The sequence below is a fragment of the Lissotriton helveticus genome, chromosome 4_1 (genome assembly GCF_964261635.1).
Source record: "Lissotriton helveticus chromosome 4_1, aLisHel1.1, whole genome shotgun sequence".
NCBI lineage: Eukaryota > Metazoa > Chordata > Amphibia > Caudata > Salamandridae > Lissotriton > Lissotriton helveticus.
This window is the reverse complement of record NC_136063.1, coordinates 1926295572-1926319462: the sequence shown is the minus strand read 5'-3', so window position 1 is coordinate 1926319462 and position 23891 is coordinate 1926295572. Positions and strand designations below refer to the sequence as shown.

At 38.8% G+C, this 23891-nt stretch overlaps 1 protein-coding gene across 4 annotated transcripts in view; it reads right to left on the bottom strand.

Annotated features, from left to right (window-relative positions):
• ADGRG4 (adhesion G protein-coupled receptor G4) overlaps positions 1 to 23891 on the bottom strand; it is a 1842483-nt gene that overhangs the window by 956260 nt on the left and 862332 nt on the right. The window lies entirely within an intron of this gene.

The following is a 23891-nucleotide window of genomic DNA, read 5'->3' as shown; positions in this document are numbered from 1 at the left end:
TAAGGCAGTGAAGAAACAGAGAAAGTGAAAGAAAAAATAAGAGTAGAAGACTGAAGGCTTCATTTTTGCACCTGCCTCACAGCAGGCGTAATACTGACGCAGGCCCTTTAAAATGGGCCTGACCCGATGTGAAAGGATGCATTGCTGGGGTTGTGTCACTTTTGTAACACATTCAAGCAATGCATCACTTTTTTGCTTACAGATACGTCAGAAATACTGACGTATCTGTAACTCCTTGCAACATAATGCGTCATACATTAAATATGACGCATGAGTAGAAGACTGAAGGCCTCATTTATGAGGCCATGCATCACTTTTACGTCACCGGTGCGTCACTTTTTGTGACACACCAGTGGTGTAGAAATTGCACCTTGTTGAGTCATATTTACAAAGTGATACATCTACGTAGATGCGTCACTTTGTAAACCCCTGCGCCACATTATACCTGCGCTAGCTGTAATGTATGCAAAGGGGGCGTATTGACATAAGGAAGGGTCGTAGAAGTGACGCAGTGACATCTAAGAGATATCACTGCGTCACTTTTATGACGTTGTTGCGTCCAAATCTTGCGCCTGCCTCACAGCAGGCGTAACACTAATGCAGGCCCTTTCACATGGGACTTGCCCCATGTGAAAGGATGCATTGCTGGAGTTGCTTCATTTTTGTGACACATTCCAGCAATGTATCACTTTTCTGTAAACACTCTACATTATTTTTTTTACTCTAAACTTTTACACTGTTTTTCCCTGTGGTGCGCTCAGGGTGCGTGTACCGGAGAGCGCACCCGGGAGCGCACCCAGCGCTTACCCCGCGAAAATTTTAAAAAAAAAGGTTTTTTGTCCTTCAGGGTCCTTCTAGGCCCCCCTCAGAAAACCTAGGGGGTCAGAGGGTGTCTATTATGCCCCTTTTTAATTATTTCCCCATTTATTTTTCACCTCTTCTGTCTCTGTTCTTCAGAGTCACAAGATGGTGGACTATGCAGACCATTTAGAATGTTTAAAGACACCCAAGAGCCAATTAGCTTTTGAAATTTACAACCAATTAAAATGTTTCAATGGTTTTCAATTTGTGTGTGATGAAGTTTCATTGGTTTTCTACTAATGAAATGGTTTTCTAATGAGAGGGAAACACAGCCATTTTGTGATAGTACTCTTTGAGGTACATTTGTGAGGAATTTTTGTTGTTCTATTTCTGGTGTGAAATTTACACAGTATTAACTCTTCTACTGCTTTCTAAAAGGTGAGTTGTTAATTTGTAAGGGGAATGTAATACTTGATAAAGCTAGTTTAATATTATCTATTACTAAAGACAATAAATTAAAGTGATTTTTTTCTGCAATTTACAGCAAGAAATTTGAAAAGAATATGGATCTCAATGAGGACACCGTTAATATTAATTTTGAAATGTCTGCGACCTTTGTTGAGGCGAGTTTGATTGAGGTCTTAAATGATCCTGTTCATAACACTATCCATGAAGAAGACCTTCTTTTAAGAGAAGATGGAATGGAGGATTTTAATGATGAGATTTTGGATGCTGAATTAATGGAATGTTTGGACTATGTTGAGTTCCAAGAGTCATTTATGAAGAGTTCAGATGAGGAGATTCTTGATCAGATAATGTTAGAAGTACTTCTAAATTATGAAAATTATGAAGAATAAATTTATATTTATAAATTATAAATTGTTTGAGACATTTTTCTATTATTCTACTTGAAATTTATGAGATAGTAGTGAAATGATTGTGGTATAAAGTGAGCCTTATAGTATAGAGTGCAACTTTTCTGTATTACATAGTAAGTTTACTCACAGTTACTTCTCTTCTCCCACTATATTTTCTCCAATGTGCATTTCACATCTCTTCTTCATCTCATGCCTTCATTCTCTCACTGTCTCTCTCTAATGTACACTATCGCCGCCATTTTTTGTATTTTCAGAAGACAGTGAAATGTAATGCTCTAAAGGTGGAATGCAATATCTGCCATACTTTATTTTGCAGAGGAGACCCCAGAATGAAGTATAATTTTGGTAATCCAACTATGATTCGTCACGTTGGGAGGAGGCACCCCCAGAACTATGCCCGGAAGAGTGTCAGGGCTCTGGCACAAGAGGCTCCAAGAGATGGTGCCTCTACTTCAACTGGAGGAACAACTGCATCAGTGAGAGGGCGACCAGAGCAGCTGATCATAAATATTCAGCCTGTTTTTAATGAGGCCTCCATCAAATGCAAAAATTGTGATGCCCTACTTTGTTATGGTGAACAAAGTATTATGATCATTGTTTGAGCATTAGAGAACCACCGCTGCCGTCCCCAGTCCTAATTTTAGTGAGAGAGGAAAGGAAAATGAGTGAGGGAGCAAAAAAAGGGACGAGAGGGGAAGGGAAGTTAAATAGGGGGATTGAAAGAAGGTGAGTGTGTGAGTATATCTAAGTTATAGGGAGTGAGCTTGACAGAAGAGGAGTGAGAGACTAAAGAGACGGAGAAAATAAGACTAACAGAGACGGAATGAGGTAAGGGGAGTGTAGAACTAAGAAGATAGAGGGAGTAAGACAAGGAATTAGTGAAGTGGAATAAGGAGAGTAAGGGAAGGGAAAACAGTGAAAGAGCGAAGGATGGGAAGAGAGAGGAAGGAATGTAAAGCAGAAGGTCTGAAAGAAGATGAGTGTGGGAATATGGCTCAGTAATAGGGAGTGAGCATGATAGAAGAGGAGTGAAAGACTAAGAGGACAGAGAGAATGGGGTAACACAGAGAGAGTGAGAACAGGGGAGTGAGTAAATTAGAGAACAGAGGGACTGACAGAAGCAGTTACTGAACTGCAGAAAGAGGAGTAAGGGAAGGGAGAAGAGTGAAGGAGTGAAGGATGAGAAAAGAGAGGAAGGAAAGTAAAGGAGAAGGTCTGAAAGAAGGTAATTGTAAGAGTATGGCCGAGTTATAGGGAGTGAGTGTAATAGAAAAGGATTGAGAGACTAAGAGGACAGAGATAATGAGGCTAACAGAGAGAGTATGAGGGAAGGGGAGTGTACAAATAAGAGGACAGAAGAAGTAAGAGAATGAGTTAGTACAGTGGAATAAGAAAGTAAGGGAAGAGAAAAGAGTGAAGGAGCAAAAGAAGAAAAGAGAGAGGAAGCAAACTAAAGGAGAAGGTCTAACAGAAGGTGAGTGTGGGAGTATAGCTGAGTTATAGGCAGTGAGCGTGACAGAAGGAAAGTGAGAGACTACGGGGATGGAGAGAATTAGGCTAACAGAAAGACATTAAGGGAAGGGGAGTGTAGAATTAAGAAGACAGAGAAAGAAAGAGAAGTAGTAAGTGAAGTGGAGTTAGGAGAATAAAATAAAGGAAATATATAAAACAATAAAGTAAAACAAGAGAAAAGAAAAAAATAAAGGAGAAGGCCTGTTTTTCCCTATGGTGCACTTCAGGGCCTCATTTATGAGGATATGCGTCACTTTTATGCCGCCGGTGCGTCACTTTTGTGGAGTATTGACGCAAAGAAGGGTCGTACAAGTGACGCAGTAACATCTAAGAGATTTCACTGCGTCACTTTCAGGACACCATTGTGTCAAAATCTTGCGCCTGCCTCACAACAGGCCTAAGACTGACGCAGGCCCTTTCACATGGGGCTTACCCCATGTGAAAGGATGCATTGCTTGAAATTATTTTTTTACTATAATTTTTTACACTGTTTTTGTCTGTGGTGCGCACCAGTGGTGTAAAAATTGTACCTTGTTGAGTCATATTTACAAAGTGACACATCTAGGTAGATACGTCACTTTGTAAACCCCTGTGCCACATTATACATGCGTCAGATGTAATGTATGCAAAGGGGGCGTATTGACGCAAGGACCGGTCGTAGAAGTGACGCAGTGAAATCTATGAGATTTCACTGCGTCACTTTTAGGACACCATTGCGTGAAAATCTTGCGTCTGCCTCACAGCAGGCGTAAGACTGATGCAGGTACTTTCACATGGAACTTGCGCCATGTGCAAGGATGCATTGCTGGAAATTATTTGAGGGTAATAGAGAAAGAGTGAGAAAAGTGGAGTGAATAAATTAGAAGATAGAGGATTTGAGAGAAGGAGTTATTGAAGTGGAGTAAGAAGAGTAAGAGAAAGCAAAAGAATGAAAGAGCAAAGGATGGGAAGAGAGAGGGAAGGAAGGAGTAAGTAAGTAAGTAGTAAGGAAAGGGAAAAGAGTGAAGGAGCGAAAGAAGGGAAGAGAAAGGAAGGAAAGTAAAGGAGAAGGTTTCAAAGAAGGTGAGTGTGGCACTATGGCTGAGATATAGTGAGAGACTAAGGGGATGAAGAGAATGATGCTAACAGAAAGAGTTTGAGGGAAGGGGAATGTGGAAGTAAGAGGACAGAGGAAGAAAGAGAAGGAGTAAGTGAATTGCAGTAAAGAGAGTAAAAGAAGAGAAAAAATAAAGCAAAGAAGTAAGAGAAGAGAGAGGAAAGAAAGTAAAAGAGAAGGCCGGAAAGAAGGTGAGAGTAACAGAAGAGTGTGAAAAAAGAGAGTAAATGTGGGGATTCAGAATAAGTGAAGCAAGCGCAAAAAGAGAACAGAGGTGTAAAATATCAAAGAAGAGTAGTGACGTTATGGAAAACAGTATAGAGAAAATAAATATTGTACATTAAACTTACCTTATAAGTAATGTCAACTTAGTTTTATATTTTCATTTAAATTTATATCTGTGAAAGACAAAACAAAATAAGTTACAATATTTATAATATAGATTTTACAATACAAGAGACAAAGTAGGAGATTAACAAGAGTAAAGGAGGGTGAGTGAAGGGCAGGGAGGTTGATGAAAAAGGGAAAATAAAGAGAGGATAAAAGCAAGTGAGCTTGAGACAAAGGAAGTGAAGGAGTGAGAATATACAGGTAGTGAAGGAAAGAGTGACAGAAAGGAACTCAGTAAGAGAACAAAGAAAGGTAAGGAAGGGAGTGTGGGTCAGTTTTAGGGAGTGAGCATAACGGAAGAGGAGTGAGACAGTGTGAGGATCCAGAGACTGAAGCTAAGAGACAGGCAGTGAGGGAAAGGAAGTGAGGATGTGAGAGGACAGAGGAAGTGAGAAAAGGACTGAGTGAAGTGTAATAAGATGAGTGAGAGCAGGGGAATTATTGAGGGAACATAGAAAATAAACAAGGGGAATGGGAGTGAAGTAGAGTGACTGACAGCTGGAAAATGGTGGATGGAAGAGAAGTAAAGCGCCGTGAAGGAGTGGTTAATGAGAATAAGTGAGGAAAATGGAATAAGGGAGGTGAGGAAGAGTGAAAAAAGACCAGTGAGGGTGAGTTAAGAGAAGTGTTAGAGGGTGGAAATAGATAAGTGAGCATAAGAGAATGGGATAATAATATATATTTAATAATACAAAAAACAAAATAATTTCAACAACATGTTAAATGGTTTATTATTGCAGTTCTCAGAATATATTGAATTTCACTTAAAACAGTGACTTCATCAGTACTCATTATATAACAGCGGGCAAAAAAAAACACAATCAAAATGATTGTGTTTAAAAAACCCATTGATTCTTTTCTTAAATAATGTAAAAATTTAAAAACCATATCTAAACTCACTTTTGATCCATCCACTTTTCCACGAGGCCAAATAGTATATGGAAAGTCCTTTTCGATAGAAATTAGTCCAGAGTATTCGTAAATGTCTTATTTACCTGACTTTCTGAAAGAAAAGCTCCAACATCTTTTGCATTATGAAACAATACTTTTACTTCCACCTCTAGTTTACTTTTTATAAAAAATTTCTATAATACTCACAGCATACACTATATGATAAACATATACTATCTCTATGAGAACTACATGTTTTTTATTACCTTCATCAGTCTCATTCAGAAGGTAATTTTGAAGAGCAAACTAAGTTATATTAACTGCTGCAATCGTCATAGGCCAATTACCTTCCCTAAAATTTTGGTTGTAAGAACACTAGGTAAGAATTTAGTAAGTCAGAAGGCAAACGTTGTTTGAAAGTCAATTGAGTATCATTACAGACCTTTCAACCTTTTCCACATTTTAAATAACATGTGTAATGTCCTGTGTATGTGTATAGGCATTTATATAGCGCACTACTTACCCGTAGGGTCCCAAGGCGCTTCGACCGCTGCGAAACCCTTCCTGGCTTCCCTGAGAGATGGTCCCTTAATGGGTATCTCCAGGGTGAGACCAGGCATCCCCGGCGGTCTGGTGGGGCCGTTAGTGAAGATGAGGCAAGCTAATGCCCAGAGTTGCCGAGTGTGAACGCTGATCAGAGTGGGCACCGAGGCGAGAGAATTATCGAGTCCGCTGACCCTGGTCCAGAAACCTGCCGCGCCGGGAATCGAACCCTGGTCCCGGGCCGTCCTCTGCTCTCGGGTCTGCCGCCTCTAACCAGTGAGCCACACTACTTCACACTGCCACACTACTTCACACTAATGATGTTGTTGAAGGACCATCATGGTAAATAATTGCTGCAGTTGTAAAGGTTCTTCCTGAAATTGATAATTGAGAAGCCACACATTTTTTATTAATATTGTCAATTTAGTTCCATCAGGTCTACATCGTTGGAACATTAAAATACCATACTGTCCATATCTAATTAAAAATAAAGTTGATAGCATTTCAGATTTACATTGACTACAGACCATGTTTTGATTTGCTGATCTAACTAGATTATTAAAAGACACTGATTTGCAGTCTGGTAAAGTCAAATATATAAATCTTTCAGTGTCTACTGCAGTACTAATTGAAAAGGAGCAATTGTCACAGTCATGTTGCCATTTATAAGAAAGGCCAAAAAGATTTTCTTCATCTACTCCTTCATCTTGCAAAACAACAAGCATATACATTAGAAATTCCTGACAATCTTGCTGAATATTCTGTGAAAATTGATTTAGACCAGAACATATGTCTAAAACCTTTCGAATTTCAGAAACACTTTGTATTTTCGTTCTATCACTGCTACATTTCTCTAATACAGAATTTAATAAACAACAAAGTGTTTGATCACGATTTTCAGCAATCTGTTCTTTTACAGTTTGGAGGAAAAAAAACATTAACCACTATATTAGCATAGCAGCCGACACCAGAACTATTTTCAAACTGAAATCCAACAACATCTTTAACTGAATCAATTTCCTTTCTGCTTACAATTACTGTTTCATCTACTTTTTTTCTTTTTGCTACAACTTCACTACAATTTTTCTCATTTCTTCTTTTTCGGCCTACCACACGCTTTTCAAATAGAGGATATTGAGGTAAATTTGGAGCATGCTCTCTTCTTAACCTATTATATTCTTTTACACAATTTAGATCTGCATTAATCTTTGTCTCATCAAAATCAATCAAGTACAATCCTGATAAAGTTCTGACTCGAGATAAAGCTACATATGCCATACCCTCCTTGGACACAAAATTTCCAATATTCACCAAAGCACTATCAACACTTAAACCTTGAGATTTATGAATAGTTACTGCATATGCCAAAGAAACAGGAAACTGTTTTCTGCGGACATATAAATCTTTCACTAGCAAAAAGCGAGCAGAACAACGAGTGATTTGTTGCACTTCTTCAATACCATCAAATTTAATTTTTATAATTTCAATTCCATCTCTATTTCGGTAATTCACAAAATCCACAACATGACCCATTGCTCCATTTACTAAACCTCTTTCCACATGTAAATTACGTCGTAAAATTATAGGACAATTTAAAGATGCATACAGAGTCTTTTCCATACCAGCAGTTTTAGATATTGTCTTCTCTAAAGAATCCAATTTTGTTTTCAACTTTTCTGACAAAATAATAGTGGCTCCTTCATGTTCTATTTTATCAATAGCTCCCAGTTTCACAATCTCTTGATTTTCCAACTTTAACATTTTGGTGTTGAAGATTGAACATTCTTGCAGAGTTGGCATCAAGCCTATGACGAATTTGTTTTCAGAAATTTTCTTTAAAATATTCTCTGGCACAATATTTTCCTTTGGAAACAAATTGGAAATTAATCGTCCATGTAAAGCTTCTTTGCCATGCTCAGTTAGTTTTCCAATTCTTACATCTTGTGGAATATTTTTATAATCTTCATCCTTTGCCTGTTGCATATTTTGAAGTAGTTCTGCATATTTGAAATTTAGCCATATGTTAACATTTCCAATGCTTCCTAAGCACTTCCTGGTATCTTCATGCGTAAGCATTTTAAACACTGGTTGTCCTTTCACTGGAGTTAGTTGCAGTAAATCTCCAAAAACAATGATGTGTTTGCCTCCAAATAACACATCATGGTCTGTTTTAAGAGTTTCTTGCATTCGTAAATGCACAAAAGCAAGCATTACATTTGATACCATGCTTACTTCATCAATGATAAGAAGTTTCATTTTTTTTACGACTCTTGAAACTTCACAACAAGCTTCTCCAGATAGCTTGTGGTATTGTAATTTGTTATCATGCTCCACTGGCAGCATCAATAAGCGGTGTAAAGTAATCCCTTTAATGTTGTGTGCTGCCAAACCAGTTGGAGCAGTAACAACACAAGAGAGCGATGACTCCGTTATTTTCTGCAAGTATGTTGCACTCGCTTTAATCAGGAAACTTTTTCCAGTTCCTGCTTCTCCACTCACATACAGTCGAATAGGTACAAATGATGTACATGAGCACTCTTTCTTCTCATGAGATAAACCATGCTCAATGTGTTGTGTGACTTGGTCATATATTTGTCTCTGCTCAACGTTTAGTTCTTTTTCCAAATCTTCTAAGTCAACTCCGTCCTCCTGAGCTTGTTCCATGGCTCTTTCAACTTTCTCCATGGCAGTGACAGATTCATTTTGTATAATTGGTCTTCCTAGTGGATCCTGACTCAATGAAGCAGAACTCTGACTGTCTTGAGAACTGTCTCTAGCAATCTCTGCTGCAATTGTAGTTTCTTGCTGTATTTCCTCGTTTAACATTTGCAGATAATTTGAAAAAACAGGACATTCTATTGTATCCTTGGTTGCATTGAACGAATCTTCATAAGTAAGAAAATCTCCAAGTAGTTCCTCTTCTCTACGCCGAGGCTTAAAGAGTTGTAAAAGAGCTAAGTAATAAAATGTTCTTTTGTCTGGAGAATCACAACTCAATTTTTGATGATTAATCAAATGGCCTTTTCTTTGTTTTGTTTTACTAAACAGCCTTGACATCCAATTACAGCATATACACCTTTATTGATGTCTTCTGTGATGTTCTTTTTAAAAAGGTAGGTTTGCAGAACTTCATAGAGACAAGCGTTCTCAAGGTGAGTACTTCTATTTGGATAGTATGTATCCAACATGTTTGTCTTCAGAATATCTGTACTGTCTGGTTCTTTCTCCGCCAAATACTCTATTTCTTGTACAGATTTCAAAACTCGGTTTTGTGTCGCAGCATGACCTAGACTCACCCAAATGATGGTTCTAGACTTGGCATATAGACTTGCTGATGACAACCGATCAGAACATTCATACGCTCCAATTTCTCGATGCGACAACAGCTTCAGACGGTAACTGTAAAATTTCCTGCTTAGACTCTTTTCATGTGAAATTTTCTCCCACTTTTCTTTCAGTTCTGTCTTTTCTGATTTTGTGATATAAGAGGTCACATATCGAGCCACAGCAATAGAGTTGTCAGCCACATATTAAATATCCATGTTAGCAATCCACATGGATAAAATGACTGGGTTGTAGTCATTTATGAATTTGGATTCCTCATTTCTTCTTAGGTTGTATGTATTTTTGGGTGATTTTCTTGTCACAGTATGTCGCAGAGAAGACATAAAATTGTTGATTCTTCCTTTCGATGTTACTGGACGTGGAAATGCAAAACGACATTTCGTGTAGAACTTGTCCTTGGATTTGTATTTTCGACGACAGTATTTTTCCACAACGATGACTTTGAAAGCGTAAAACTTGCTGTCTTAAATTGTTTTCTTCTGTATTTTTCGGAACAGCACATGTAGAATACTGCTCAATGAAACTCATCACTTTCTCATCTGAATCTGTTCCAAATTTAGGTGCATCTTTAATCCATAGCAGCATATGTATATGAGGAGCACCTCTTGCTTGATACTCCTTTCTCCAAAAGAAATCTAACACCTCTCCAAGCGGAGGATTTTTTTTTGTTTGTAATAAAAGACATCATAGCTTCAAACCTATGATTGAAATACCTGCATACATTAACTGGATCCAAAGAGCACAGTTCTCCAGGTGTCTTGTATTCAATATTTTCAATGTTTTTATTTGCCTCTCGTAGAAATTCAAGTAAGTCTTCCCAAGCATACTCAGCACAGCTAAGAGTGAGGAACCATGTAGGAGTTCCTAGGTTTCTTAGCATACATTTCAATTCCCCATGACGACGGTACCAATACTCGTTAGTACCACGCTGACATGCCATGAGATTAATTAGCTGAGATTCCAAAACACTGTCTTGCAATTTGACTTTATCCATAAAATCCCTTGCTGAAACATTTCGTAGATGTGCTCCACTTTTCAGTATATGATTTACTGCATAGGAAAGTCCAGACAAGTCACTTGCAAACAGTAGATGAAACAAATATGGAATGCATTGACGAAACCTTGGATCTTCTGCATATAATCTTGAAGTCCGGTATTCAAATGCAGGAATTTGAACAGGTCGGTCATCATATCGTCCACCTTTACCTGTTGGGAATAACTGTGGAAAACAACGAGCTTCCAAACTTTCTTCCCATACACTAATGAATGAATGAATGAGTGAATGAATGAATGAGTGTTCATTTGTACCGCGTGAAAAGAACTTAGCCCTGAAAGGGAATCAAGGCGCTATAAGATGGAAACAGCAAAAACATAACCTAAGGCAGAGCATAAAAGGAAAGAGTGAAGGCGCTGATAGTGTCAGATTAATAAGCTAAGTAGAACAGCCAGGTTTTTATAAGTTTGCGGAAGGTTATCAAAGAGGGTTGTCTAGCAATTTTCGGTGGGAGCGAATTCCACAATTTGGGGCCAACAAGGAAAACGCTCTTCCGCCCCATCTCACCTTGTTAAACCTCGGAACTGTGAGCAGATTTTTTGAGGCAGATCGGAGGCATCTGCTGGGAATATAAGATATCAATAGGGATTTAACACCTTCTGGACCTGATCCAAAAAACACACTGTGGGCAAGGCAGAGAATCTTAAATTATATTCTCGCCTGAATAGGCAACCAGTGCAGTTCTCTTCTAGCCGCCGTCGCTGACGATCACCTAGGCAGATTCAGAACTAGCCTGGTGGCCGCATTCTGAGTTACCTGTAGTTTTTGGATCGCTTTCTTGTTTATACCACCGTAGAGGGCGTTACAATAGTCGATCCTGGACAATACCAGGGCGACTGTAGATTGTTTACGCACCTCAGGGGACAAGAAAGGGGCTATCTTCTTTAGGGTCCGGATAATAGAGCAGCAGGTGCTAACCGTTTTATTAACCTGTAGATCAAATGACAGGGTAGGGTCTATGATTACACCTAAATTCTTAGCGTATTTGGCTGGGCGGGGGCATTCGCCCAAGGAGGTAGGCCACCATTCCTCACTCCACAGATCTTGATTCCCACCAAATACCAGGACCTCAGTCTTCTCACCGTTGAGTTTGAGAAAGTTCCTTATCATCCATGATGATACTAATTCCATACAGGTCTTAAATTTTGCAGCACAGTCTTGCCCGACGGAGTTGTCGAGACAATGATCTGTGTATCATCAGCGTAAGATAACACCTGATATCCAAACGCTCTTATTATTTTGGCAAGGGGGGTCACATATACATTAAACAGAACCGGGCTTAACGCCGAGCCCTGTGGGACCCCACATTGCACCGCCTGAGTGGGGGACATAAAGTCCCCAAGTTTCACTTTTTGTTGTCTTTGGTGCAAAAAGGAGGACAGGAGACTCAGGGCACTCCCTTCGATCCCTATCCCCCTCAATCTATCAACAAGAAGAGAGGGGGATAAGGTATCAAAGGCTGCTGTTAAGTCCAGCAGAACTAGCAAAGTGGTCTGTCCATTGTCCACCTCAGATCTAATATTATTTACGACGACCGTAAGAGCAGTCTCCGTGCTGAGGGCCGCGCGAAATCCATGTTGGGAGGAATCCAAACGGTTCTCCCTTTCCAAGAATGCTGTCAGATGCCGATTTAAATGTGCTTCAACAATTTTCGCCGGTGCTGGTAATAACGAAATTGGCCGGAAATTTTTCAGCACCTCGGGGTTCAGAGAGGCCTTCTTCAGAAGGGGTTTCACCACGGCGAGTTTCCACACTTGGGGGAAGATTCCCTCCGTGATAGCGCTGTTTAAGATCTCAAGAAGAGACGGTAATAAAATACTTCTGCAGGCCTTTAAGATTTTCAAAGGACAAGGGTCTAAAGGGGAGCAGGATTTGGTGGCATCTAAAATGCGATTTAACTCCTTCCAGGACAACTCGGGAAATTTCAGAAGGAGGGGAGTAGGGCTAGACCCCCCAACTATATTCGTGTCAGCCAGCTGCACTATAGGGGCATGGGAATCAGCTTCACTATTCAGTTTTTGATTAAGGGTTTCCAGAGAAGAGTGAATATCAGCTATTTTAGTTAGAAAAAAATCAGCAATGTTGTTACATAGCATCTGTGACTCAGTCACAGGGTTAGCTGACTTAGGGACAGAGAGGGAGTTTATGATTTTAAAAAGCTCCCTGGATGATCTCATCCCAGCAGTGATCCTATTAAAATGGTTCCTTTTTTCTTCCATTATAGCTTTTTTTGTATTCCTTAAGCGCTAATTTATGTTGTAGTTTCTTCGAGGCATTGGGCATTGCAAGCCAGGCCCTCTCCAGATCTGCTGCAACCCTCTAAGTCGCTCGGAATACCAGGGGGCCGATGGGCTTTTCCTGGCAACATAGTGCCTTTTCGGGGGCGCTAAGATATTCATAGCAACCCCCAGCCCATTAGACCAATTCTGAGCAGCCGCATCAGGGTCCAATCTCAAACACGTACTGGCCGGTGGAAGCAAGGGAGCCAGCGTATCACTGTTAACCTCTTTGAAGTTTCTTCTCATCTCCCATAAATCTCCTCCAGATACATCAGCCACAGACATATTTAAGTTGAAGGGAACGACCAGGTGGTCAGACCATGTAAGGGGAATGGGGGTATCTATAGTAAGCCTGTCATCATTCGTGAAGACGCCATCTAGCGTGTGACCCGCCAGATGGGTCAGACTAGGGACCAATTGGTTAAATCCATATGTCTTCAAACCATCCACAAGAGAAGATGTATCGATGTCCTCAGCCTTTTCAAGGTGAACATTAAAATCACCCAAGAGAGTAAAACAAGCTCTATTCATAAAGGGCTCCAATAATAGAAGAATATCATTGGTGAATGCGGAACGGGGACCAGGTGGCCTGTAACACAAAATGCCAGATAAGGAAGTAGTGGAATTCGGCTGCATGCAGAAATACAAGGCTTCCACCTTATCTGAGGGGGATGATAAAGGGTCAATGCGACAAATAAAACCCTCTTTGCAGAGAATCCCGAGACCACCCCCTCTCCGCCGCTCACGGTCCAATCTGGACAAAGCATATCCCTCTGGGATAGCATCCACTAGGTCAGGACCAGCAGCTTCAGAGCCCCAAGTCTCCGTAATAAAGACCCAGGGGGGGTCTATGGAGATAAGGAACTCCCTAAAGGCTACGTTATTTTTAACAAGCGATCTTGCGTTAATAAGATAGCCCGGTTTCATAGGGGTAGATGAATGCCCCAAAGCTATATATGTGCTAATATTTTTATTTCTATACGTTCGTTTGGTGTTTATCTCTGAAGGAGCGATACATTCACAAACTACACTCTCCGGACCTCTGGAATGAGAACAGGGGCGGAGAGGAGGTTTGAGAGATAACATTGTTGTTCGGGAGTACAACTCACAGTTAGCAGCAATAGAGATATACTAATGGGACTTTCTTCGGCTTTTTTCATCTGAAACAAGTCAATAGCATTCCCCATTATTTCTTTGGAATGCAATGGATGAACACTATAATGTTCGTAAATTTCTTCACTTCTAGAGACATCAACTTTTTCTATTTGTCCAGCAGAGACATCAGTGTCGTCTTGTGCAGTTGTTTCATCATCTCCGATATACACATTTCTATAGTACTGATTATTTTTTACCAAATACAACGTTGCCTTCTTGACTTTCCTAACATCCACTAATTCTTGCCAGATTTTCTTACTTTTTGTCGGAACACCATTAACTAGAATAACCAGAGGTTCCTCTTCTACTTTTTCGACACCAATTGTATCTATATTTTTCTTAAAATCTAGAGGCAAATACACAACTCTTCCTTTTAATCCTCTCTGTAAATCTGAAGGAGGCAATTTCCCTGTCTTAGGCTCCATGCGAACAATAGCCTGAAAAGGATGCACACATTGTAGACTCATAAGTATTTAAATCCATCAATTCAGAAGGAAAGTCTACCAACTCCAGATTATTATGAACAGCTCTAGCAGGCATTCTGTTTTCATTTAATTTATTATAGCAATACGTACAAATACGTTGATCAGAACCCAGATCAAAACAATTTTCAACCAACAAATAAGTTGCAAAATCCTTCCACTCATTATTATTTATCTTTTCGCTTTTTACATATAAATCAACTAATCTAGTCTGATGCTTATAATGATTCCGTCGACAACAAACACAAGAAAAATTAGGCCTTTCACTTGAATTCACTTTAAACTTTATAATTTCATTTTCAAATTTCTATGTACTTAAAATATCTACATTCTCTTCTACATTACCTTCTATTACTGTATCAATTTCTGCACTAACCTCTTTTTCACCAAAGTAACAAAACTCAATTTCATCACAAATGTTTTCGACATCTAATTCAGTTCCATGCAAAAGAGCACTGTTTAACTGTTTTAGTTTAAGATCTGGACTTTTTGCATAGTACAACCTTCTCACTAATTTCATCACTTTATTATGATGAACTGCTAACATCCTAAAATGGTGAAAAACACTCTAACATACTTTTCTTGAAAGACAAGCCAGTGAATGCCCTTGCAAACCTGTTTTTTCTCTCACTCTACAAGGATCTAACTCTTGTAAAATTTTCATTTTTTGTTTTACACTTTTCTTACTATATGTTCGTAAGAAAGTGCAAAACAAATCAATTGAATCCTGTCGCACACTACAAATATTACTACAATTCCATGTATACACCAGAGCCTTAGGACATCTCCCTAAAACTTCATCAGCTAACACCTCTTCTGTATTTCTAGGCACAATCTCTTCTTTTTCAACCGGACATTCGACCTACACCTCATATGCTTGACCACTGGTGTCAACTGCATGCAGCAAATCATTATCCTGAAAGTAACTTTCTTCATTAAAAAATGGCTCACAACTTGAACTATGCTTCCATTCTCCAGAAAAAACATCACAAAAATTAGTCCGATTAATTACTCTTTTCCACTTACATTTTGATTTCAAAACATTGATTACCTTATCTAGTGTACGAACTCTATTGATTACTAAAATATACAGCTTTCTCTTCACTTCAAAAGCCTGATCAACAAACTTTTCTTTTTCTTGTAAAAAGCCGTTTTCCTAATATTTTTCTTAAGATTTTTTAATAAATTGGAAACTACTCTGATACGAAACATTCGTCGACGAATGTCAATAAACTGATTTGTCCTACGATTACCAGACACACTATGATCTCCTCGTACCATTATACCATTTTTTGGTGAGCTCTGCTTTTTCTTTCTATTAACACTTTGTTTCTTTTTCGTAGAAACACTTTTTTGACTTTTTCTGCATTTTAACAATTTCCTTAAAAAATCTTTGGTTTGCTTACTAGGAGCATTTTTTCTTTTCTCTGAAGATTTTATTTTGGTTGGTTCTTGATTTTCTTTTTCCTTAAACCATAATTTTCTTTTATACATTTTTACATATCTTGCTTTCGAAGGCATTTTTTTCTTTGTTTGTATAGATGATTATAATCTGTGGTAAACAAAAAATAACATATTATAGACCACTACAAACATATTACATATCAATTACAATAAGTAAACAATATAAACACTAGTATACAACAAAAGGCTCATTTACATTACATGTGCTTTGCTTTGTGTCAAAAACGATTTACTAATTAATGTTATATCTTGTTTATATATAGGTGGCCTGTTTTTGGCCTGTAGATACAGTGAAATAATTTGTGCAGAGACACACATAGTGCTTGCACAGACAGAGATGGTAGATTACATGTAATATCGTACACATATGCCTAAGATCACACCAAATCTATTGCATTTTCAATGCTTGTTTAGTTTGCTTCCATCAAGAAAGCAGTCAGATGTGTCACACATTTGCCATACATTTAGAATGTTAGCACTCTAGTTGCTCATTATTTCAAGCTTCACTCACAGTGTAATCTTGGACAGATTAATTGGATTTTAGATATAATGTACCATGTCTGTCACTGCCAACTGTATGTGTGACACCGAGGGCAAGATCTATTGCATTTTAAATGCTTGTTTACTTTGATTCCATCAAGAATTCATTGAGATGTGTCACACATTTGCCATAAATTCTGAATGTTTGACATTAATGCTGGTCCAGAGATAGTGTAAAGGTTTCACTGGCATATTTACAAACCGCTTGCACAATGTTAGATTTAATTTACTAATTAATGTTATATCTTGTTTATATATAGGTGGCCTGTTTTTCACCTGTAGATACAGAGAAATAATTTGTGCAGAGACACACATACTGTTTCCACAGACAGAGATGGTAGATTACATGTAATATTATGGACATGTGCCTAAAATCACACCAAATCTATTGCATTTTCAAAGCTTGTTTACTTTGGTTCCATCAAGAAGGCATTCAGATGTGTTACACATTTGCCATAAATTCTGAATGTTTGACATTAATGCTGGTCCAATGATAGTGTAAATGTTTCATTGGCATACTTATAAACCGCTTTCGCAATGTTAAATATAATTTACTAATTAATGTTATGTCTTGTTTATAGATAGGTTGTCTGTTTTTTGCCTGTATATACTTTGAAATAATATCAGCAGAGACATATATACTATTTGCAGACAAAGAGATAGTAGATTACATGTAATATGGTGGACATGTGCCTAAGATCACACCAAATCTATTGTATTTTCAATGGTTGTTTACTTTAGTTTTATCAAGAAGGCATTCAAATGTGTCACACATTTGCCGTAAATTCTTAATGTTAGCACTCTAGTTGCTCATTATATCAAGCTTCAATCACAGTGTGATTTTAAGCAGATTAATAGGATTTTAGTTATAATGTACCATGTCTATCCCTGACAACAGTATATGAGACTCTGCCTAACATCACAACAATGGATGAATCAAGCTTCACTCACAGTGTGATCTTAGGTACATGATCAGAATGTTACATAAAATGTACAATGTCTGTTTCTGCAAGCAGTATGTGTGATTCTGATCAAATTATTTCACTGTCTCTACAGGCCAAAAACAGCCCACCTATATATAAGCAACACATAACATTAATTTCTCATTACATGTAACATCCTGCTCATGTGCGTAAGATCACACTGTGACTGAAGCTTGATTCACCCATCAGTGTGATGTTAGGCAGATGACCAGGATGTCACATGTAATCTACCATGTCTTTAAAAAACATGTACTTCCATATTTTTAAAGACATCAAGTAAGCATATTATTCACCCAGATTAATTTAAAATGAAGCTTGACTCATCTCGTCATCTTAAACACATAAGCAGCATGTTGCATGCAATTTACCATCTCTGTCTCTGCAAGCAGTATGTGTGTCTCTGCTCATAATATTTCACTGTCTCTACTAGCCAAAAACATGCCACCTATATGTAAGCAATACATAACATTAATTTCTCATTACATATAACATCCTGCTCATGTGCCTAAAATAACACTATGACTGAAGCTTCATTCACCCATCAGTGTGACGTTAGGCAGATGACCAGAATGTCACATGTAATATACCATGTCTTTAAAAAACATGTACTTCCATATTTTTTTTAAGACATCAAGTAAGCATATTATTCAGCCAGATCCATTTCAAATGAAGCTTGACTCACAATGTCAACTTAAACACATGAGCAGCATATTACATGTAATTTACCATCTCTGCCTCTGCAAGCAGTATATGTGTCTCTGCTCATAATATTTCACTGTCTCTACTCGCCAAAAACAGGCCACCTATATATAATCATATATATATACCAGACTTGTTACCAGAAAACATTTTCCATACTAAAACGTTTTTAACACAGAGCACAACCCATTTAAATGACCACTACAAAGCAAAGCAGAAACCTAACTCATTTCCAAAATTCATTTCCAATATACACCATACAAAAACACAACATGCTTCTTAAAAACTCAATATAAATATTTATAAAGTAGACTCTCACAATGTTAACATCTCTCACAGCATTTCATATTCTTGTCTGGGTGCATAGTTTATTATTCTGCATGCATTTTCGGCTTGCACCAATGTCAAAAATTGTGCAATAGTCTTATGAATAGGCCCCTCTTTATTTTATATTCCATCTCATTTGATACCATTACTGAAATACTTTATGCATCTCCCCACCATTTCATATGGTTTTCTATCTGGTATTCCTATCCCTCTCCATACATTCACTACTTCCACCCATGCTAAAGGTTGCACAAGGCGCTTAAAAAAAAAAGAGCATATTTACAAGACCAATAAAATCATTACACAATTTCTAAACCAGCATTGAATCCAAGCATAAAAAACAATTTATAAAGAACTCTACCTTATAAACACACAACTATGTCAAAGATTGCGCACGCAGCTTATAAATATGTCTCTCTTTTTTTGTATATTCTATATCAATTTATGCTATTTAAAAAAATAATTTCCAGCAATGCATCCTTTCACATGGGGCAAGCCCTATGTGAAAGGGCCTGCGTCAGTCTTACACCTGCTGTGAGGCAGGTCCAAAATTTTGACACAACAGCGTCCTAAAAGTGACGCAGTGAAATCTCATAGATTTCACTGCGTCATTTGTACAACTCTTCTTTGCGTCAATACGCCCCCTTTGCATATATTACACCTGACGCACATATAATATGGCACAGGGCTTTACAAAGTGACGCATCTACCTAGATACATCACTTTGTAAATATAACTCAACAAGGTGCAATTTTTACACCACTGCTGCGTCACAAAAAGTGACGCACCGGCGGCGTAAAAATGACGCATGGCCTCATAAATGAGGCCCTCAAGCGCACCACAGGGAAAACAGTGTAAAAAATTGTAGTAAAAAAATTATTTCCAGCAATACATCCTTTCACATGGGGCAAGCCCATGACCTTACCTTATGTAATGTGAGAGATGTTAACATTGTGAGAGTCTACCTTGTAAACACACAGCTATGTCAAAGAATGTGCACACAGCTTGTAAATATGCACCCAGACAAGAATATGAAATGCCGTGAGAGATCTTATCATTGTGAGAGTCTACCTTATAAACACACAGCTATGTCAAAGATTGCTTTGTCTGCCTGCATATTTACAAGCTGTGTACACAATCTTTGACATAGCTGTGTGTTTATAAGGTAGAGTCTCACAATTTTAACATCTCTCACGGCATTTCATATTCTTGTCTGGGTACATATTTTATAATTCTGCATGCATTTTCTGCTTCCACCCATGTATAAAATTGCGCAAAAGTCTTGTAAGTATGTTCCTCTTTATCTTATCTTTATCTTATATTACATCTTTTTTTATATCATTACTGAAATACTTTATGCATCTCCCCACCATTTCATATGGTTTTCTATCTGCTATTCCTATCCCTCTCCATACATTCACTCCTTCCACCCATGCTACAGGTTGCACAATGTGCTTCAAAAAAATGAGCATATTTACAACTCCAATGAAACCATTACACAATTTCTAAACCAGCATTGAATCCAAGCATAAAAAACAATTTATAAAGAAGACTGACTTATAAACACACAGCTAACATTATGGAAAAAGGTAAAAATATAATTCCTTAATTCACAGAGACACACACTATGATACTTGTCAAAAATCTTTAAACTCTCTATCATTTTAAAAGAATCATTACTCACCTTTAAAAATGGTTTGGAAGATGTCAAACAGTGTCAGTCACAGTCAACAGATATTCTTAAGCAGAATCTCTGAACAATGCTTCCTTCACTGGGAGCCTTTCAATAATGGCACAGATTCTTTCTGATTTCAGAGCCATATTCTTGCACATAGCCAATAAAAATCGTTCCCCCACAAATTCAAAACCAAACTGCAAATTTTAATTGGTTGAAGATTTCAAGACTTTGAAACTCACATAACATTCACCCATCCCCCCAGTGCTCCTTCACCAAGTAACCATGGTAACTCCCTCTAAAACCAGCACAGAGTTCACAAGTTCATTTTACTATGTTGCAAACAAATCCATCAAGCCTGCTTGACCTCTCAATCTACTATCTAATAAAATGCAATATTTCTTTGAATGACTTTTTCTCAGCCATTGAAATGACTTCTTTAAAAAAAAAAGCATGCACCCTAATTTTCAATAGAAATTTTTAACAAAGCTCCAATCATTTCTACTTATTCATCTGCACTGATTCTCAAACACTTTTTTTTCATAATCAAACTGCCATTTCATTTCCACAACTCATCTGATTAGAAGCACATCTACCTTCAAAATGACAAACGTCTGGTTTGTGGGTCATAGCTATGTCCACTGGGCTCAAAAATACGCAACTAACAGAGGTATTTACAATCTTGATTTACCAAATGTGAACATTGTATGGATTGGACAAAGAGGATTGAGGAGTCACCAATTGATACCATTGGTAAAATCCTTCATGCATTTACCACACCCTGAACTTAAATTGTGCACTGTGGTGGAAATGACTTAGGCACTTTGACTGGGGTAGGTCTGGAAATGCTTTTAAAGGACATCTTTGGGCAATTTAAGTCACTTTTTCCAAAAACTGCCTTGGTATTTTCTAATATATGCCAAAGGCAAAAATGGAACTGGTCCAACCAATTTTGTCCACAGATTGAGAAAGCAAGGAAACATGTAAATAAATCTGCTTCTGCTTACCTCATAGACTATGCTCTGGGTTCCATTTACCACAACAACTTGCGTTACAACATGCAAGACATCTATAGAAGAGATGGTGTGCATTTTACAGATGAGGGGAATAGAATTTTCCTCTTGAATATAAGACTCTGCATTGGTACCTACTTGTAGGTACAAAAACACCCAATGAACACAACAGCTCTTTTCAGAGCTAACTTACCTCTAAACACTCTACATTATTTTTTTTAATCTATTTTTTTACACTGTTTTTCCCCGTGGTGCGCTCCCGGGTGCGCGTACCGGAGAGCGCACCCGGGAGCGCTTACCCCGCGATTTTTTTAAAAAAAAACTAAAAAACGTATTTTTGCCCTTCAAGGTCCTTCTAGGCCCCCCTCAGAAAACCTAGGGGGTCAGTGGGTCTCTACTCTGCCCGCTTTTAATTATATCCCCCTTTCTTTTTTCACCTCTTGTGTCGATTCTTCCGAGACACAAGATAGCGGCCTCTCCGGACTGTTTAGAATGTTGACAGCCAATCAGCTTTCCGCTCGTGCACTCCCGTAGCGAGCCGGGTGCGCTCCCTGGTACGCGTACCCGTGAGCGCTCGGAGCACACCTATAGATATAAATGTGTTTTTGAAGTTAATTTTCAAAAAACCACTGGAGCAATTTTCAGCAAATATAGCAAAGGCACATCTGTGTACCAGTCCCTACAATTTTGCCAAGTTTGGCGTAATTCCGTTCAGCGGTTCGGGCTGTAGACTTGTCAGACCGTCCTATGGAAATTAACATGGAGAAAACACGTTTTGGGACCCCTTTTTTCTCAGCCCCCACTTCACGAATCCCCCCCGAAACTTTCAGGGAAGGAGCGCAGAGGAGCTGGCCAAAATTTTTGAAAATTACACACAAATTCCTCAACCGGCGCCAGAGTTATTCCCAATAGAATGTTGCGGATTTCCTATGGTAGCCAATCCTAACTATAACTACCTACTGGCGACTGCCAGTAGGTAATATATATATATATATATATATTATGTGTGAGACTGATACAGATATTCACATATTTAAACATTACTCACTAACCCATGTATTCACTAAGATACAATTAATCAGTCAGTTACACAATCAATTTTACAAAAAAATAATCCATTTAGACACTTATACACCCATTTATTCTTCCATCGACCTTGAGATATACATATATAAAACATATTTCAATTTCAGAAAAACACTCATTCACTGGATGATGTCATCAGTGATGTCATGAGTAATATCACTGACCATGTCATGAGTCATCAGCAGTGCATTGCGGGCGCGAGAGTTATAGTTAGCTGAACTAACTATAACGGGGGAATTTCAAAGGTTTTGTATGAGTGAAATGTCCAGCTAACTATAACATGTGTGAAACCTATGTTTTTTTCAGTGAATTTCAAAGGTTTTTTAAAAGCTAATTTCTAACTATAACGTTTGTGAAACCTATGGTTTTTTCAATGAATATATATATATATCTATCTATACTACTATTATAAAGGAAGAACTTTCAGCCTTTGAGGCGGGTAAACTCGGGAACCACAGCGCCAATCCACACACCCGATACACTGTTGGAATCGTCAGGGTGTGTAGATGGTTATAGGCTATATAAATTACAAAAAAAAAGTTATTTAAAAAATTTACAGTAAAAAAAAAAGTAGTCCCTCCGAAGTAGCGCCGGCCACGACGTGCGTGCTCACGTCAGGAGCGCGGGGAGGAGCGACGTCCAGGAGCGCGACGAGGAGCGGCGGACATGGCGCGGGGGAGGAGCGCTGACGTGAGGAGCAGCGGACAGTCCAGCGGCGGTGCGACCAGCGGACAGCCGGGAGGAGCGGCGGCTGAGGTAAGGGGACCCATGTCGGGGCAGGCGGGGGACGGGCTGGGCGGGGGCCCGGGCTGCAGGAGAAAAGAGAATGATCCCGTGGTTTTATGGTGAAACAGCAATCATTAACACACCTCTAGCTCAAAAACAATAGCTATGATGTAAGCTTTCACAGCCAATGTACACTCTGTAGAACGGATTGGTCAGCTGTACACCTCTGCAAAGAAGAACAGACATATTTAAAGCAGTATATCAGCAGCAGACAGGCGGGAGGAGTGGCGGCTGAGGTAAGGGGACCTATGTCGGGGCAGGCGGGGGTCGGGGCAGGCGGGGGACGGGCTGCTGGAAAATGCCGGGGCGGGCGGGGGTTGGGGAAGCCTGTTGCTCCCGGACAACGTCGGGACGGGCTGCTAGTATATATATATATATATATATATATATATATATCAAAGAAATCCCGACCGCGCGATGACTGCGGTCAAAGCCGGGCACGGACCTCCTTCTCCTCGTCAACTCCTCTCACTCCTCAATCAAGTAAGAGACGCCAAAACACCATAGAGTGTAGCAGTGCAGAAGATTTATTGCAGAATAACAGAGCAAGTGCTCTCCCTGACGCGTTTCGCTCCGCAAACGGAGCTTGGTCACATATATATATATATATATTCGAACACAATTTCACTCCCATAGGGCAGAAAATAGGCTAGCACACAGGTCTCCGGTTTTCAGATTTTTATTGCAACCCTCACACCCTTAACAGACGCTTAGAGCAAGCTTCGTCAGTGTCAATTTGCGTGTTTGTACTAACGCCATTTAAAAAAAAAAAAAAAATATATATATATATATATATATATATATATATATATAGATAGTGCCCCACTGTTCCCCAGTTGGGTTTGAGCTTTCTAAATAGCAATACATAATACAGTGTCTAACTACCCCTTTT